The sequence below is a fragment of the Eleutherodactylus coqui genome, chromosome 7 (assembly GCF_035609145.1).
Source record: "Eleutherodactylus coqui strain aEleCoq1 chromosome 7, aEleCoq1.hap1, whole genome shotgun sequence".
NCBI classification, from domain to species: domain Eukaryota; kingdom Metazoa; phylum Chordata; class Amphibia; order Anura; family Eleutherodactylidae; genus Eleutherodactylus; species Eleutherodactylus coqui.
The window spans coordinates 92,208,261-92,226,629 of record NC_089843.1 but is presented as its reverse complement, the minus strand read 5'-3'; the positions used below and the strand labels follow the sequence as shown (position 1 = coordinate 92,226,629).

The window sequence follows — 18,369 nt, the reverse complement described above, 5'->3', positions numbered from 1 at the left end:
TTTTATTTTTACATTTTTTAACTGTAGCTGGGGCGTCCATAGGAGCCCGAGGTACAGAGGAAAACAGCCCCTGCAGTGACATTAGTCTCTGACAGAGCTGGCCAGGGTCTAGTATGACCCTTCAGCTCTGCTGTAACAGGGAAAATCGGCGGTCACATGACCCCCTGGCTCCTGAAGTGAAAGTTAGACGTTAATTTCATTTTCTAAGTACACAGTGCTCATTGAGCACTGTGTACTTGGGGAAGTAGAAGGCAGAAAGGGTTAAATACCCCTCTTGCCTTCTTCTCCGGGTTATCAGCTGTCACTAAAAGTTGATTACCCGTTCTTGTCTCTGATTGATTGCAGAGGCAAGAGGCTTAAAGTGCCACCGTAATTTTACATATGAAACGAGTATATTCGCTCATCTGTGCTCAGGAACCATTACCAGGCTCTCACACAGGAGAACAACAAAAATGTTCAAGAATGACTTTGCCCACAAAATACATCCTAATTAGAGATGAGCGAACGCGTTCGTCCGAGCTTGATATTCGTGCGAATATTAGGGTGTTCGGGATGTTCGTTATTCGTAACGAACACCATGCGGTGTTCTGGTTACTTTCACTTACTTCCCTGAGACGTTTGCGCGCTTTTCTGGCCAATTGAAAGACAGGGAAGGCATTACAACTTCCCCCTGTGACGTTCAAGCCCTATACCACCCCCCTGCTGTGAGTGGCTGGGAAGATCAGGTGTTCGCCTAATATAAAAGTCGGCCCCTCCCGCGGCTCGCCTCAGATGCGGTGTGAGTTAGATGAGGGACAGTGCTGTTTGTACCGGAGCTGCTGTAGGGAAAGAATTGGTAGTTAGTGTAGGCTTCAAGACCCCCCAAAGGTCCTTATTAGGGCCACTGATAGCTGTGTGTTGGCTGCTGTTAGCAGTGGGATTTTTTTTTTCTCAAAATCGCCTCTGCAGACCGTTGCACCTGGCATTAGGGACAGAAGTGCTGCATAGGCAGGGAGAGTGTTAGGAGTGAGTGTAGCCTTCAAGAACCTCAACGGTCCTTTCTAGGGCCATATTTATCCGTGTGCAGTACTGTCCAGGCTGCTGTTGGCTGTGCTGCATTTTTTTTGGGCTTCTCAAAATCGCCTCTGCAGAGCATTCCACCCTCCATTGATACTGCAGGGAAAGAATTGTATAGGCAGGGCCACAACACAGTTATTATTCATAGAATATACGCAGTGCTGCCTGTTGGTGGGAAAAAACTGAAAAGAAATCTATTTGTCCAGCCTGTGTCCGTCCTTACGGGCGGTGGAGACGTGTGAGCTGCGTGAAATACATTGCTAAATCATACGCACCCAGCTACGCTTTACTGCTGGCTTCGCCATTTGCTTTCCTTAATTGGGAAAAAAAATACCTGCTCTCCAAGAGTTATAATAACTCTGCTACCCTCACGTTCTGTGACACATAAGCAGGGACACAGCACAGTTATTAAACTTCGCAGGTTCATTGAATATACGCAGTGCTGCCTGTTGGTGGGAAAAAACTGAAAAGAAATCTATTTGTCCAGCCTCTGTCCGTACTAACGCCTGTGGAGACGTGTGAGCTGCGTGAAATACATTGCTAAATCATACGCACCCAGCTACGCTTTACTGCTGTCTTCGCCATTTGCTTTCCTTAATTGGGAAAAAAAATACCTGCTCTCCAAGAGTTATAATAACTCTGCTACCCTCACGTTCTGTGACACATAAGCAGGGACACAGCACAGTTATTAAACTTAGATAATTCATTCACTAGAGGCAGTGGGGCCTTTCGTTTTCCAAAAAGGGCAAAAATTATATTTGGCCTGCAGTCTTGCGCCAATTTATTTCCTGCCTGGGAAATCTAATCACTGGTAATACAGCATGCTGAGGGGTAGGGGTAAGCCTAGAGGACGTGGACGTGGACGTGGCCGAGGACGCGGAGGGCCAAGTGAGGGTGTGGGCACAGGCCAAGCTCCTGATCCAGGTGTGTCGCAGCTGTCTGCTGCGCGATTAGGAGAGAGGCACGTTTCTGGCGTCCCCACATTCATCGCCCAATTAATGGGTCCACGCGGGAGACGGTTATTAGAAAATGAGCAGTGTGAGCAGGTCCTGTCCTGGATGGCAGAAAGTGCTTCGAGCAACCTATCGTCTACCCGCAGTTCTGCGCCGTCCACTGCTGCCAATCCGAATCCTCTGTCTGCTGCTCCTCCTTCCTCCCAGCCTCCTCACTCCACTACAATGACACCTGCTCAGGAGCGGGAACACTCCCAGGAACTGTTCTCGGGCCCCTGCTCAGATTGGGCAGCAGCGGTTCCTCTCCCACCAGAGGAGTTTATAGTCACTGATGCCCAACCATTCGAAAGTTCCCGGGGTCCGGGGGATGAGGCTGGGGACTTCCGCCAACTGTCTCAACAACTTTCTGTGGGTGAGGAGGACGATGACGATCATACACAGTTGTCTTGCAGTGAGGTAGTAGTAAGGGCAGTAAGTCCGAGGGAGCAGCGCACAGAGGATTCGGAGGAAGAGCAGCAGGACGATGAGGTGACTGACCCCACCTGGTGTGCAACGCTTACTCAGGAGGACAGGTCTTCAGAGGGGGAGTCAAGGGCATCAGCAGGGCAGGTTGCAAGAGGCAGTGCGGTGGCCAGGGCCAGGGGTAGAGGCAGGGCCAGACCGAATAATCCACCAAGTGTTTCCCAAAGCGCCCCCTCGCGCCATGCCACCCTGCGGAGGCCGAGGTGCTCTAAGGTCTGGCAGTTTTTCACAGAGACGCCTGACGACCGACGAACAGTGGTGTGCAACCTTTGTCGCGCAAAGCTCAGCCGGGGAGCCAACACCAACAGCCTCACCACCACCACCATGCGCAGACATATGATGGCCAAGCACCCCACAAGGTGGGACGAAGGCCGTTCACCGCCTCCGGTTTGCACCCCTGCCTCTCCCCCTGTGCCCCAACCTGCCACTGAGATGCAACCCCCCTCTCAGGACACAGGCACGACCGTCTCATGGCCTGCACCCACACCCTCACCTCCGCTGTCCTCGGCCCCATCCACCAATGTCTCGCACCGCACAGTCCAGCCGTCGCTAGCGCAACTGTTGGAGCGCAAGCGCAAGTACGCCGCCACGCACCCGCACGCTCAAACGTTAACCGTCCGCATCGCAAAATTCATCAGCCTTGAGATGCTGCCGTATAGGGTTGTGGAAACGGAGTCCTTCAAAAGTATCATGGAGGCGGCGGCCCCGCGCTACTCAGTTCCCAGTCGCCACTACTTTTCCCGATGTGCCGTCCCAGCCCTGCACGACCACGTCTCCCGCAACATTGTACGCGCCCTCACCAACGCGGTTACTGCCACGGTCCACTTAACTACGGACACGTGGACAAGCACAGGCGGGCAGGGCCACTACATCTCCCTGACGGCACATTGGGTGAATTTAGTGGAGGCTGGGACCGAGTCAGAGCCTGGGACCGCTCACGTCCTACCCACCCCCAGAATTGCGGGCCCCAGCTCGGTGCTGGTATCTGCGGAGGTGTATGCTTCCTCCACTAAAGCACCCTCCTCCTCCTCCTCCTCCTCTGTCTCGCAATCAAGATGTGTTAGCAGCAGCATGTCGCCAGCAGTCGGTGTCGCGCGGTGTGGCAGCACAGCGGTGGGCAAGCGTCAGCAGGCCGTGCTGAAACTACTCAGCTTAGGCGATAAGAGGCACACGGCCCACGAACTGCTGCAGGGTCTGACACAGCAGACCGACCGCTGGCTTGCGCCGCTGAGCCTCCAACCGGGCATGGTCGTGTGTGACAACGGCCGTAACCTGGTGGCGGCTCTGCAGCTCGGCAGCCTCACGCACGTGCCATGCCTGGCCCACGTCTTTAATTTGGTGGTTCAGCGCTTTCTGAAAAGCTACCCACGCTTGTCAGACCTGCTCGTAAAGGCGCGCCGGCTCTGCGCACATTTCCGCAAGTCCCACACGGACGCTGCCACCCTGCGCACCCTGCAACATCACTTTAAGCTGCCAGTGCACCGACTGCTGTGCGACGTGCCCACACGGTGGAACTCTACGCTCCACATGTTGGCCAGGCTCTATGAACAGCGTAGAGCTATAGTCGAATACCAACTCCAACATGGGCGGCGCAGTGGGAGTCAGCCTCCTCAATTCCTTTCAGAAGAGTGGGCCTGGTTGGCAGACATCTGCCATGTCCTTGGTAATTTTGAGGAGTCTACCCAGGTGGTGAGCGGCGATGCTACAATCATTAGCGTCACCATTCCTCTGCTATGCATCTTGAGAAATTCCCTGCAAACCATAAAGGCAGCTGCTTTGCGCTCGGAAACGGGGGCGGGGGAAGACAGTATGCCGCTGGATAGTCAGGGCACCCTCCTGTCTATTTCTCAGCGCGTACAGGAGGAGGAGGAGGAGCATGAGGAGGATGAGGAGGAGGGGGAAGAGACAGCTTGGCCCGCTGCTGACGGTACACCGGCTGATTGCCTGTCATCCTTTCAGCGTGTATGGCCTGAGGAGGAGGAGGAGGAGGAGGAGGATCCTGAAAGTGATCTTCCTAGTGAAGACAGCCATGTGTTGCGTACAGGTACCCTGGCACACATGGCTGACTTCATGTTAGGATGCCTTTCTCGTGACCCTCGCGTTGCACGCATTCTGGCCACTACGGATTACTGGGTGTACACACTGCTCGATCCACGGTATAAGGAGAACCTGCCCACTCTGATTCCCGAAGAGGAAAGGGGTTCGAGAGTGTTGCTATACCACAGGACCCTTGCGGACAAGCTGATGGTAAAATTCCCAGCCGACAGCGCTAGTGGCAGAAGGCGCAGTTCCGAGGGCCATGTTGCAGGGGATGTGCGTAGATCGAGCAGCATGTACATCCCAGGCAGTGCAACAGTCTTTAAGGGCCTGGCCAGCTTTATGGCTCCCCACCAAGACTGTGTCACCGCTCCCCAGTCACGGCTGAGTCGGCGGGAGCACTGCAAAAGGATGGTGAGGGAGTACGTAGCGGATCGCACGACCATCCTTGGTGACGCCTCTGCCCCCTACAACTACTGGGTGTCGAAGCTGGACACGTGGCCTGAACTAGCCCTGTATGCCCTTGAGGTGCTTGCTTGTCCTGCGGCTAGCGTGTTGTCGGAGAGGGTGTTTAGTGCGGCTGGGGGAATCATCACCGATAAGCGTAGCCGCTTGTCAACCGACAGTGCCGACAGGCTAACACTCATCAAGATGAACAAAGGCTGGATTTCCCCAGACTTCTGTTCTCCACCAGCGGACAGCAGCGATACGTAAGCAATACGTAGGCTGCACCCGCGGATGGAAGCTACGTTCTCTCTCACCATCCAAAACGGGGACATTTCTGCTTCATCAATCTGTGTCTAATATTCCTCCTCCTCCTCCTCCTGCTCCTCCTCCTGAAACCTCACGTAATCACGCTGAACGGGCAATTTTTCTTAGGGCCACAAGGCTCAGTCAAATAATTTTTCAGAACAATTTTTATAAGTTTCAATGCGCTTAAAAGCATTGGAACTTTAACTTGAACCAATTTTTCGTTACACTGGGCTGCCTCCAGGCCTAGTTACCACTTAAGCCACATTAACCAAAGCGATTAATGGGTTTCACCTGCCCTCTTGGCTGGCCATGGCCAATTTTTGGGATGTACATTAGTACTGTTGATACAGCAATTTTTGTGGGCCCTCGCCTACAGTGTAATCAAATTAATTTTTAGCCCACCTGCATTACAGCTGACGTAACCTCAGCTGTGTTGGGCAATGCAATGGGATATTTTTATGTACCGCCGGTGGGTTCCAGGGAGCCACCCATGCTGTAGGTGCACACGGAGTTTTTAATACATCTGTACACTTCTAAAGAACCCCAGTCTGACTGGGGCATGCAGTGTGGGCCGAAGCCCACCTGTATTACGCACGACATTACTACCTCAGCTGTGTTGGGCAATGCAATGGGATATTTCTATGTACCGCCGGTGGCTTCCTGGCACCCACCCAGGCAGTGGGTCCACAGGGAATTATAAATGCATCTGTTTCCACTTATAAAGAAACCCAGTCTGACTGGGGCATGCAGTGTGGGCCGAAACCCACCTGCATTAACCCTTTCCAGTCCACTGTGTGACCTGTGAAGACATTAGGGTTTAAGGCTGTACAGCTCCGTTGTTGGTAGACGTCCGTCGGGGTTCTCTTACTGTATATTGCCAGCCTCTCTGCTGTCGGAGCCTATCCTACGTGTCAGCTCATGCAGTACTGGCTTTAGCCAGCATATAGCGCCGTTGTATAACGGCAGAAAAAGAGTAAGCCCCCTAGGAAAACCATATACAAATTGGATTGGAAAGGGTTAAGCACAACATTACTACCTCAGCTGTGTTGGGCAATGCAATGGGATATTTCTATGTACCGCCGGTGGCTTCCTGGCACCCACCCATGCTGTAGGTGCACACGGAGTTTTTACTACATCTGTACACTTATAAAGAACCCCAGTCAGACTGGGGCATGCAGTGTGGGCCGAAGCCCACCTGCATTAAGCACGACATTACTACCTCAGCTGTGTTGGGCAATGCAATGGGATATTTCTGTGTACCGCCGGTGGGTTCCAGGGAGCCACCCATGCTGTGGGTCGACAGGGACTTCACAATAGGGAGTTGTACCTGCCTGTGTCTATGAATTAAAAAGCCCGGTCTGACTGGGGCATGCAGACACCTTGACAGAATGAATAGTGTGTGGCACATAGGTTCCCCATTGCTATGCCCACGTGTGCAGCTCCTGATGGCAGTGGCACAGGATTCTATTTCTCATTGCTTCTGTACAGCATTGTGGGCTATCGCTCCGCCACTTTTAAAGAGGGTCGCTGCCTAGCCGTGCCAACCCTCTGCAGTGTGTGCCTGCGGTTCCTCCTCATGGCAGACGCACTTCTAAATAGACATGAGTGTGGCGTGGCATGAGGGCAGCTGAAGGCTGCGCAGGGGCACTTTGGTGTGCGCTGTGGGGGGGAGGGGGGGCGGTTGGTCAGCATGTAAGCCAGGAGAAGTGGCAGCGGAGTGTCATGCAGGCAGTGATTGTGCTTTGTTGTAGCTAGTGTGGTGCTTAGCAAAGGTATGCCATGCTAATGAGGGCTTTTCAGAAGTAAAAGTTGTTGGGAGGGGGGGGGGGCCCACTCTTGCCGGTATTGTGGCTTAATAGTGGGACCTGTGAACTTGAGATGCAGCCCAACATGTAGCCCCTCGCCTGCCCTATCCGTCACTGTGTCATTCCCATCACTTTCCTGAATTGCCCAGATTTTCACACATGAAAACCTTAGCGAGCATCGGCGAAATACAAAAATGTTCTGGTCGCCCATTGACTTCAATGGGGTTCGTTGTTCGAAACGAACCCTCGAGCATCACGGGAAGTTCGTTACGAATAACGAACACCCGAACATTTTGGTGTTCGCTCATCTCTAATCCTAATAAGCACTCAGAAACATCTTAAATTACGAAAAAAGTGTTGTTGGGAAGTAGAAAAGGAGGGTGGGCAATTCCCTATTGACAGGAACAGAGGCCACTGTCTGCAGACCTGACATAACCTCACAAGAGTTCTGCTGTTTTCCAGGTGCAGAAATCAAAGATGTGTTTGATAGGCTACCAAGACTTTTCAGTTCTACAGAACACCACCCATTCCTACTAATACATTTAGGGACAAATGATACAACAAAAATGCACCTTGCAACTATCTTCGGAGACTATAAAGACCTAGGCAAGAAAGTGAGGGAACTGGGAGCACAGGTGCAATTCACATCCATCCTCCCAGTGGATGGCCGTGGAATAAGTAGATGGAACAAAATTCTAAAGGTGAACAACTGGCTGTGTTGATGGTGCCTTCAGCAAGGATTTGTGTTTTTAGACCATGGAGTAAATCACCTATAAGATGGACTCCTTGCTAGAGATGGGTTGCACCTTACAAAGACAGAAGAGCATTTATTTAGCAGGTGCCTTGTTACACTATACAATATGGAAAGAGAAGTAAAAGTCCAGGCAAAAATATATAGCTAATGAATACAAATGAGAACCTTGTTATTAGAAGTGGAAAGAAAGACCAAAGACAAAAAATTTTGAAGGAAAGTAGAGGAGCAAGAGGCACCGGTCACAAACTAAAATGTCTTTATACAAATGCGAAGAGCATGGGAAACAAACAAGGATAATTAGAGCTCCTAACACAGGAAGAGAAATATGTCATAAGCATCCCACAAAATTTGTAGGATGATACACATGATTGGAATGCAAGGCTTGAAGGCTACAACCTATTTATAAGAAACAAACAATAAAAGAGGAGGTGATGTTGAATTGTATGTTAGGAAAGGACAACATTGTAGGCATTTACTATAGGCTGCCTGGACAAGCAGAAGATACGGATGAACTCTTTCTGCAGCAGATCGCTAAATTCTCAAAAAGGTATTACATGGTGATCGTGGAAGATTTTTACTATCTAGACATTTGTTTCAAATCTCTCTCAGGCAAAGGTAATGGGTCCAATAAATTCTTATCCGCACTTGTAGACAACTTTATCTTCCACAAGTAGGAAACTAGGGGATCTGCTATCTTGGACATTATTTATACCAACAGGAAGAAAATGGTTGTGGAAGTAAGGGTGGCTGGGACACTAGAAGCCAGTGATTATGCTATCCTTGAATTTTGGATAATAAGGGCAGGAAGACCTGTGAGGGTTAGACTTCAAGGCTGGATTTAGAAAAGGCAGCTTTTAATGGACTCAGAAAAAAGGAATGAAGGATCCAAATGATGGATGCTCAAGTCTGTGAGCCATCTGGAATACTGTGTCCAGTTCTGGGCACTCCAATTTAAAAAGGACATCAACAAACTGGAGCAAGTTCAGAGAACAGCTACCAGGATGGTGAGTGGTCTGCAAACCATGTCCTATGAGGAACGGTTAAAGAATCTGGGAATGTTACGTTTGCAAAAAACTAGATTGCGAGGATACTTAGTAGCTGTCTACAAATATCTGAAGGGCTGTCACAGTGCATAAGGATCGGCCCTATTCTCATTTGCACAAGGACAGCTTAGAAGCAATGGGATGAAACTGAAAGGGAGGAGACACAGATTAGATGTTAGAAAAAACTTTTTGACAGGGTGATCAATGAGTGGAACATGTTGCCATAGAAGGTGATAAGTTCTTCTTAAATGGAAGTCTTCAAAACAATGGCTGGACAGACATCAGTAGTGAATTTAGTTGGACCTGATGACCCTGAAGGTCTATTCCGACTCTATGATTCTCTTCATTACAAAGAAAACATTGCTTATCAAAAGAAAGTTGGAATAGCTAGCTTGGCAGCTCATGAATCAATATATCTCTTCTTGGCCAGATGACTCTTTCTTGCTCATTTGCATATGACAAGGGATAACTTTGTAACCTAATTGTGGAGGTACATGGTCTCATTAAGAAAAGTGAGGTATTAGAAATGATTGATTTTCCATCCCCTGCCGTGAGGTTGACTTTCAGTTTGAGATGACAGTAAAACGTTTGCTTTAAAGAACTGATGTGCCAATATAGTAATTTAACATAGAAAATAACCCCACTCATAGAGAAGATGAAAATTGCTAAATGAAAAATAAAAACTAAGTGAAGCACTTTAATATTAACTGTATGGCTGTGAATCCACTTTCTTCCCACCTTCTTGATGACAATATATCAAGCTTTAAAAAGATCGTTTAATAGTTTGATAAGTTATTTTGTTTCTAGCCTAGATGTCATCAATGCAGAGCAAGTACATTTACAGAGGATATGTGAATTTCACCACTTGGTCCAATACATTATGGTTTGAGACACTATATAATGTAAATAAAATTCTGGAACCATCAGCTGAACTATTGTTCATCAATGGGTACTATTTTAGTTACCATATAGTTGACCCCAATAACAAGAACCTTTAGATGCATAACTTGACGCTCCTGGGACCCCATGCAAAATTTCTCATAAGGCCTATAGAACTTACATGTGTCAATTATAATATTGGTATCATCTTACATAGCAGTGGAATCCTTTTTCAATTGCTACCTCTGTACCGCATATACTGTAGCTATGCCTAATGTTCATTTATTTGGATGGTAGAACCTCAAAATACAAATAAACTATGTCTTAATGTATAGGGATACATTTTAGAAAACCAAAAGAAAGACAAAAGGAGACTAATTGTAGAGAAGATAATAAATGCAGGCTTTCTGGATATTCTGTGTAAGGCCTCATGTCCACGGCAATTATGCTGTCTTCTCTACCACTTGACTCTTCCCAGTTCTTGCCCATTTACTGCCCACTCAATCAGTGTGTTCACACTGGTCAAGCAGTTGCACTTTGACTATCTTGCCTGTCTACTCGACCATCTAGTTGACCAATGTAAACTAGGGTTAGGGTATGAGACTCTGGCTGGATTAATAAAAAAACATCACAGACCCCCTTTTCCAACTGGCATCTATCCTCTTAGCAATATTTAATTACTAGAGATGAGCGAACGTACTCGGTAAGGCCGATTTCGCAATCGAGCACCGCGATTTTCGAGTACTTCACTACTCGGGTGAAAAGATTCGGAGGTCGCCGGGGGGCGGGGCGTGGTGGAGCGGGAGGTAGCAGCGCGGAACAGGGGGGAGCTCTCTCTCTCTCTCTCCCTCTCCCCCCCCACTCCCCTCTGCAACCCCCAGCTCACCCACGGCGCCCCCCGAATCTTTTCACCCGAGTAGTGAAGTACTCGAAAATCGCGGTGCTCGCGGCCTTACCGAGTACGTTCGCTCATCTCTATTAATTACTTATTGCTCTACAATAGTATAGTGCATTGCCCCACATAGTGCTCATTTAGCAGTGCATATCTAACTCTTTTCCTAAAGACAACTATAGCGGTGATTATGCTTACAATGTATGTATGGCAATATAAAGAAGGTGATATAATGTGTTTGATTTTAGGTAACTACGCCATTCAGCTGGAGCTGCCTAAACGCAGCTGATATGTAACTTCTGGAACAGATATGCCCTATGTGATTTCAGAATTAAAATAATAATTGCTCTTTGGGGTTAAGAGGTTGCAGATAAATTTAATTGCAGTCACACATTAATTATCTGGATTTAAGATGAAATCCAATTACAATTTCCCTGTTTGTAAGGTTCAGATTAATGTCTTTTTTATGTGAAACATCTGTTAGACGTTTATTAAAACAAGAGACAAATGTTACATGACAAACTTTAAACAATACATTCTAGATTATAGCTGCTTCATCGCAGATTAAAAATGTTTTAGCATCCAGTATGAAATTGACGCATTCTCCACTGTTAGTTCGCTGAAACAAGTACAGTGCAATGCATTGAATGACGTTTTTAGAAAGCCTCATTTGCAGGGTGCAAATAAAGTGAATCTACAACATGTTCTATATGTCGTACAATTCTGGGGGAAATTGTCGCTAATTTCAATTAAAGTGTTTCAACAGCTCATTTGTACTAAGGTAGTTTACAAAAGCTACACATGGGTATTCAGTGCTGGGTCTGTGACATCCATTCTCATTGTTCATTCGTAGACGATTCTTAATCAGATCACTTGGATTCTTGCACTAGTTTTGAGATAATAATCATAAATTATATTGTTCTGTTTGTATTTATTTGTAAATGTTAGATATTAAATGGAATTAAATCTGGTCATGTAGACAAAGTTAAATGATAGTGTTCATATCCCTTAAAGATTTTCATTAGAGGAAACAATATTGTTACTGTAATTCATGACACTCTCTCTGGTCCAAAGAGAATGCAGAGAAGATTCTTTACTATCAATATGTATGATAATACGATGTGAATGATGGGGTAGGAGGTAAAAACATTCAGTTAGGTTCCACTCACTGACTTTATGCTTTTGTGCTTGCACTTTGAAAATTCTTGAACATCAGAGGGATGATTTGAGGCAAAGAATAGAAGTAAGAATTATTTCTGAAATGTACCTATTGTTTTAAAAAAAGTTTTTTGTTATGGTGTGTCACCTGGGGCTCCTATTGTTGTACTATGCCCTGACAGGAACACAACTCTGCAGGTTTAGTTTGATTTGGCTGGCTATTGGGTAGACTGGCCCAGACTACAAATAGACTTCACCCGCGAATATAGGAGTTATGGGTGAGTACTAGAGATGAGCGAGCACCCAAATGCTCGGGTGCTCGTTATTCCCCCATTGACTACAATGGGAGACTCACGCAATTTTTCTATGGGGCCGCTGGGTGCCGAGGTTTTTTTTTCGTTCGTATGCCGAGCTTTTTTCTTTGGTTCTCTCTCTCTCTCTCTCCCTGCCTGCCAGCCCAAAAATTTGCCGTTGACACGCGTGCTGCGTCACGGCGGGGAGGGGGCCAAAACAGGCACATCACAGCACGGAGGAGCCAAAATGATCATTACGTGTAAATGTGAAGCCATTGTGCACTATTCGTTTATTAGTTGTTTATCGCTGAATTTCAGCCTGCATAAAAATAGTCATTAGTTTCTTCACTTGTCATTAAGTTTAAATGGTAAGCATTCAGTCATTCAGTCTTGAGGGGCGGGGTAATTGTTTGTCCAGCTAAACATAATGACTCATGCCGCAGTAGACAATGGATTTTTCTTCGTATAAACACACGTCCACCTGAGCAAACAACTTATACAGTGTTTAGCTAATGAGGGAAATGATGAGGATTTCAAAGGATTATCTCTACATGTAAATGCTCAGCATTTAAAAAAGTAAAGAAGTAATTAATTTGTTCCATTGTTCAAAAAATTGTTGAGTGTAAATGGGCCTTTAAGAGTCCAGCTAAGGAATAAAGATCTGTAGCTTGGGGTTCTTTTATACGGAACGACTATTCGGCACTTAAGTGCTCAACATTGGTTCTAGCAATTATCGCTCCTGTACTTTCACATAGGAGCAATGATCGCTGAGTGGTTGGAGACAGAGACTGCCTGCATCCATTCATAGTAAACAGGCCCAGCCCGCCAAACTACATGGGTCTGTGCACATTTAATGATTTTTTTCACACCAACCATGGGTCCGTGTACAAAAACCTCAGTATGCATTTCTTCATAGTTCTATGATGGGGACATGTGCTGTGCGTTAACGGACAGCACATGGCCCCAGATATGCTAGTGTGCCAGTGGCCTAACGCTAAGTCTAACACACTAGTCTCAAGTTCAACTTGCTACATCTGTGGATATAACAAGTGTTAAAATAATTGGTATGGCTTTATTTTCTATTTGTCTAGTACACTGCTCATTCGCATTGCTTAAGAGTATTCGTAGTGCAGAATTAATCTTTATTCGGTCCAACAAAGGTTCAGCTGGTACCTGCTACATCTGTATTTCATAGAACAGTGTCAACAATTAGAGGCACAAGCTCTCCGCTCTACTGTTTATACTTCCATGCAGCTTACTGTGTGCGATTAGTTATACCTGATGGGTGTTAAATAGGCAGTTACATAATTAGTGCATTGAAAAAATAATCATGATCAATATAACCTTACACTAACCCTATTAAGATTTAAAGTAATATGCTATTTTTCTGACCATTTGGCCAGTTTATCCAGGTCATCCTGTAAAAATAGGAAGTTCTGGACTGTATGTACATCACTACCGAGCTTTGTGTTATCTGCAAATACAGATAAAGTATTATGTACTCCAACATCTGCATAATTTATAGGCAGGTTAAACAGTAAATGTTCCATTACAAACCCCTAAGGTACTCCACTCATAATAACAGTACTCTACTTATAACATTAGTATTAGTTGAGACCTTAAACTCCTTCGTTTTAGTGATTGTTAGGGTCTTAGAACCTGAATTCTCATCAATCCTAATGTCTGACATGTCTCAATTATGGAAAATAGTAATAATAATTATTATACTGTGGGTATTTTACTGATTAGAGCATTGGTCATAAAAATTATTACATTTCAGACAATTCCAAAGTCAAAATGATAATATATAGCTTTAAAACTGTAGGGAAAAGGCAGTTCAATTCAGATGAAACAATTATAGACCTTACGATAAGTTTTTTAAAGTTATCTGTAAAATAATTTCTATGATTTTCTGCATGCACAAGTTAGAAATGAATCCATTACCATATGAATATACAATTACCTTTTGTATCTGTAGGTAGTTTAGTTCTAGGATTAATTGGAGCTTATATTCTGCATATTTCAATGGATAACTTGCTTTAAAATGTGAGAAAACTGTTGCCCAAAAAGAATCGCCAAATTACCACAGTGGCAGAAACATGAAAAATATGGTGCATGGACAAATGTAGCAAAGTTTAACTTGACTCTTCATGTGTTTAGATAACTTTTTATGCCACAGCTTATGTACTCTTTCAACTGATTTACAATGGCTTTTGTTGCATTGAGATCAGATAAGAAGAGATTTTAAATAGATGAAGGTACTACAACCGCAGAAAGTTATCACAGTTAAATTAAGCTATACTACATTTGTATTCGAAGAGAATGATCTATGTCTTAGTAACCCTATAGACTGAAGATATTATATTCACTCTTACTTAGTAGTGAATAAAAGGTCATATGATGTCTCAGTCTCATGGGGATTAAATAGTAGCTGCACTTTTAACTAACTTTTGACATGTCATAGAGACACATCAAAAGTATTGATCAGTGGGGATCCCACTGCTAATACACCCGTTGATCATTAGAATGAGGTGGCTGCAGTGTTCACTTGAGCACTGTGTTCCCTCGGCTATCTTCTCTGCTTTTTGGCTCCTCCTGGCAGCAGAAGATAGTGCTGTAGTTAAAGGGCTTGATAAAGGGCTTGCTCAAGGGTCTTGATCTTGGAGTATGTGTTCGCCATTTTTTTGGAGTTTTTTTTTGCTACGACCATTGACAGTGTGGCTTTGGCCATAGCAGTATGCTTAATGACCATAAGGGTTTTTGCTGCTGCTACTTGGTCTATCTGAGATCAGAGCTGTGACTAATGATTGGCTGCAGTGATCACGTGTCATTTCGACACATCACTACTGGAGCAAGAAGAACAAAGACTATTGTGCAACATATAGACACAAGATGTATAAAAAAACAGAGCTCCAGGGGGCGAGTGATAAATAAACAGGTAATAACTTCACAAGGGGGTCTTAAGCAAGAACCCCCCAATCCTGGTAGGCGATGATAAACAACAGTGCTCCCAGCGGTTGTGTAAATATCCAAAAGTATTTTATTACAACACTATTGGCTGAAAGCCCCATAAATTACAAACAAAAATAAAAGTAATGCATAAACATACTGGTATGGGGGTTGACAACACATTTCTGTGTGCTCAGAAACCTTCTTCAAGTGTCTGGTTTACCATCGCCTACCAGGATTGGGGGAATTCTTGCTTAAGACCCCCCTGTAAAGTAAGTTATTACCTGTTTGTTTATGACCTACCCCCTGGAGTGCTATTTTTTTTATACATCTTATGTCTATTTGTTTCCCTCCACCTGCGTTGGACTTGGAGTCCCCACTGATGCTTTCCTGTATCTCGGATGTCCATGTGACCAGGGAGGATCTGTATCTCTGTTAACATTCATCATTTAATTTCATCGCCTACCGTGACCCAAGGCGTAGTGGACTGCTCAACCCAGGGCGGTCCACTCATGCCAGGTAAGTCTGCCTTTTGTTAGAGCTATTATTCTCTGGATTCCAATCCCAGGAGCTCTGCCTTTGTTTAATTTTATTCTTTATCGTGTGACCTGTGAAATTGTCAGCATCGGAGCAGGGGAGTAGTATCGTCTTCTATTATCAAAAAAAGAACTATTACAGTGGTTGGACAATGGATATTTGCACCTCACATTTAACAAAAACTGTTGCATATTTAAAACAAAAGTATAATTTTCTTGCAGCAGAAGATGTAATTTATGTGGTTATTATAATATGTAATGTTTTAGAGGACAAAAAGCATCTCACTTTAAATATTAGGCCTCATTTTGAAGTAATTTCTTTCCTGTAGCTCAGTTTAACTTAACTTCTTGTGTTTTATTTTAGTTTTTTGTGTTATCTAAACACAAGAGAAAAAGACCAGATTATAATTATAATGATTTTCTGCACTAATAAATCTACATGGGTTAAATATTAGGGACTTTGATCTGCCTCTGCAGGAACCTCCGAGTTTTCTTTCCAATTAGAATTTAAAATCATTTCAACAAATGGAAAATAAGAACATTGTTAGAAGGTTACCAAAGTAATTTATCTCCTAGGCAGAATGAAATTAATGTTATTTTCCATCTACTATTTAGTCTCTTAATCTGCTGTTATATAATACAAAACAATAACATGCTGAAATGGACTTTGGTTCTTTTTATGTCAGCCTACCAAGGTTTCACTTTTACAGAGGTTTATCAACTTGATACAAATAAAAGATATTTTCCCATTAATGACATTTATCATCTATCCAAAGGGTAGGTAATAAATATGTTATCACTGAGGGACCAACATTGGGACCACTAGCAATCACTAGAGCAAGGTTTCCAAGCTCCCAATTTCTCCTTGCTACATGACTACCACGAGGAAAGTTTAACTCTTTAACACTGTATGACGTAAGTTTACATCTTGGGCGGCTGGTACTTGACACAACAGGATGTAATGCTACGTTCTGTGGATGGCATGGGCTCAGAAGCCTATCCGATCCTCAGTGGGAGCCAGCTGTGACTGACAGCCAATGTTCCACTGCAACTGCGGGAATTGGTGAGAGCACAGATCCCCGTTGGTAATCCCTTAATACTACTATCAATGTTGATCACGGCATGTAAAGGGCTCGTAGAGAGAACGCCTTCTTTGTGACATCATTTACCCACTGTGATGTCATCGCGAAGGGCTGTTGGGTTGCCATATTAACTGGACATAATTCTAATTGCCAAAGACAAAAAATATCCATAGGTAATATCCTCTAAAATATAAATGCTTTATTATTCAAAAATAGACAAGGACAACATAAAAAAATATACTATAGCTCTGGTTGTTGTTCTCCATGAGGATATCGTAAACTGAAACATGTCGGGGTGGCTATAGGTTAGACTTTTAATAGGGTACTGGTGGCGCTGACCTACTAATTTCTAAATAGGCTTTTGGAAGTTGGCCATCCAGGCCTATGTTTAAGTGTGTATATGTACAATTACACATGATACTGATTGATGACTGTTGGTCACACTATATTGCTACCACCATTTTCCCCTTTATTTTATAATTGTTACTGCCAGCAGGGGCAGATGAACAGGGGATCCCTACACCAGCCCTCTCCCATGTTCCTACCCACTTGCCCCCTGGGCTAGGCCCCAGGGTGATAACTGGGCGACGGTCCATGTGCTGCACTAGTGTCAGGGACCCCAAGAAGGAGAGACTAAGAGACAGACAGGTGGGAACCGTGAACTGACTAGGACAGCAATGAACCAACCAGAGAGCAGTCAAGAAAACAGGCAGGGTCAAACCAAAAAGTCACCAGTGGAGTACAGGAGGGCAAAAACAGAAGCAGAGTCAAATGCAAGCCAAGGTCAAACCAAAAGACATGTTCGGGATACAGGAGGGCAAAGCAGAAGCAGAGTCAAATACAAGCAGAGGTCATACACACTATCATCAGGCCAATGATTGCGGATGTAGTCAGAAAAGTCAAAACAAACACTGGCACTGGAGTCTGGGCCAGCAGGGTTGATATGCAGTCCTCCCCGCCCAGAGGGGCAGGGATAAGTCACATGATGACTGGAGGAAGTCATAAAGCCACCTACTCCCAGCGGCGCTCACCCACCCGAGCACCGCGCAGCCGACCACTGGACTGGCATGCCCGCGCAGGACGTGGGACGCACCACCAGCCGCTGCGACCAAGCACCAGAGTGGGGGAACTCTGGACAGAGCCACCAGCCCGGGCCTCAGCCACGCCATGACGAGCAGCCAGCACCACCTAGACCCCAGCGCCCCTAGTGGTAACCCAATCTCTAACAATAATATTATTTGATGTTGCCCTTGTCTATTTTTGAATAATAAAGCATTTATATTTTAGAGGATTTTACCTATGGGTATTTTATGCCTTTGGCAACTAGAATTATGTTTATATAACCCAAAGAATTCCTAGGGCATTCTTCATCATTGCTCCTGTGGGAAAGCACAGGAATGATAATTGCTGGAACCACTGGAACCAATAGTTGTCTCGTATAAAAGGACCCTAAGCTACAGATACTTTATGCTTTAGCTTGACTCTTTACGCGATGTGATATTATGATGTCCCGTGCTCTCGGGGGTCATTTATTTACACTATGAATCATTTACAATGGGTTTTGTTGTGTTAAAAAAACAATAGCTTTTAGTGAGTTACGATAACTTTCTAGGCTGTGCTATCAGTTAAGGTAAAATTTGTTCCATCTATATGGTTA

At 45.1% G+C, this 18,369-nt stretch overlaps 1 protein-coding gene across 1 annotated transcript in view; it reads left to right on the top strand.

Moving 5' to 3' along the window:
* SGCZ (sarcoglycan zeta) overlaps positions 1 to 18,369 on the top strand; it is a 648,899-nt gene that overhangs the window by 118,404 nt on the left and 512,126 nt on the right. The window lies entirely within an intron of this gene.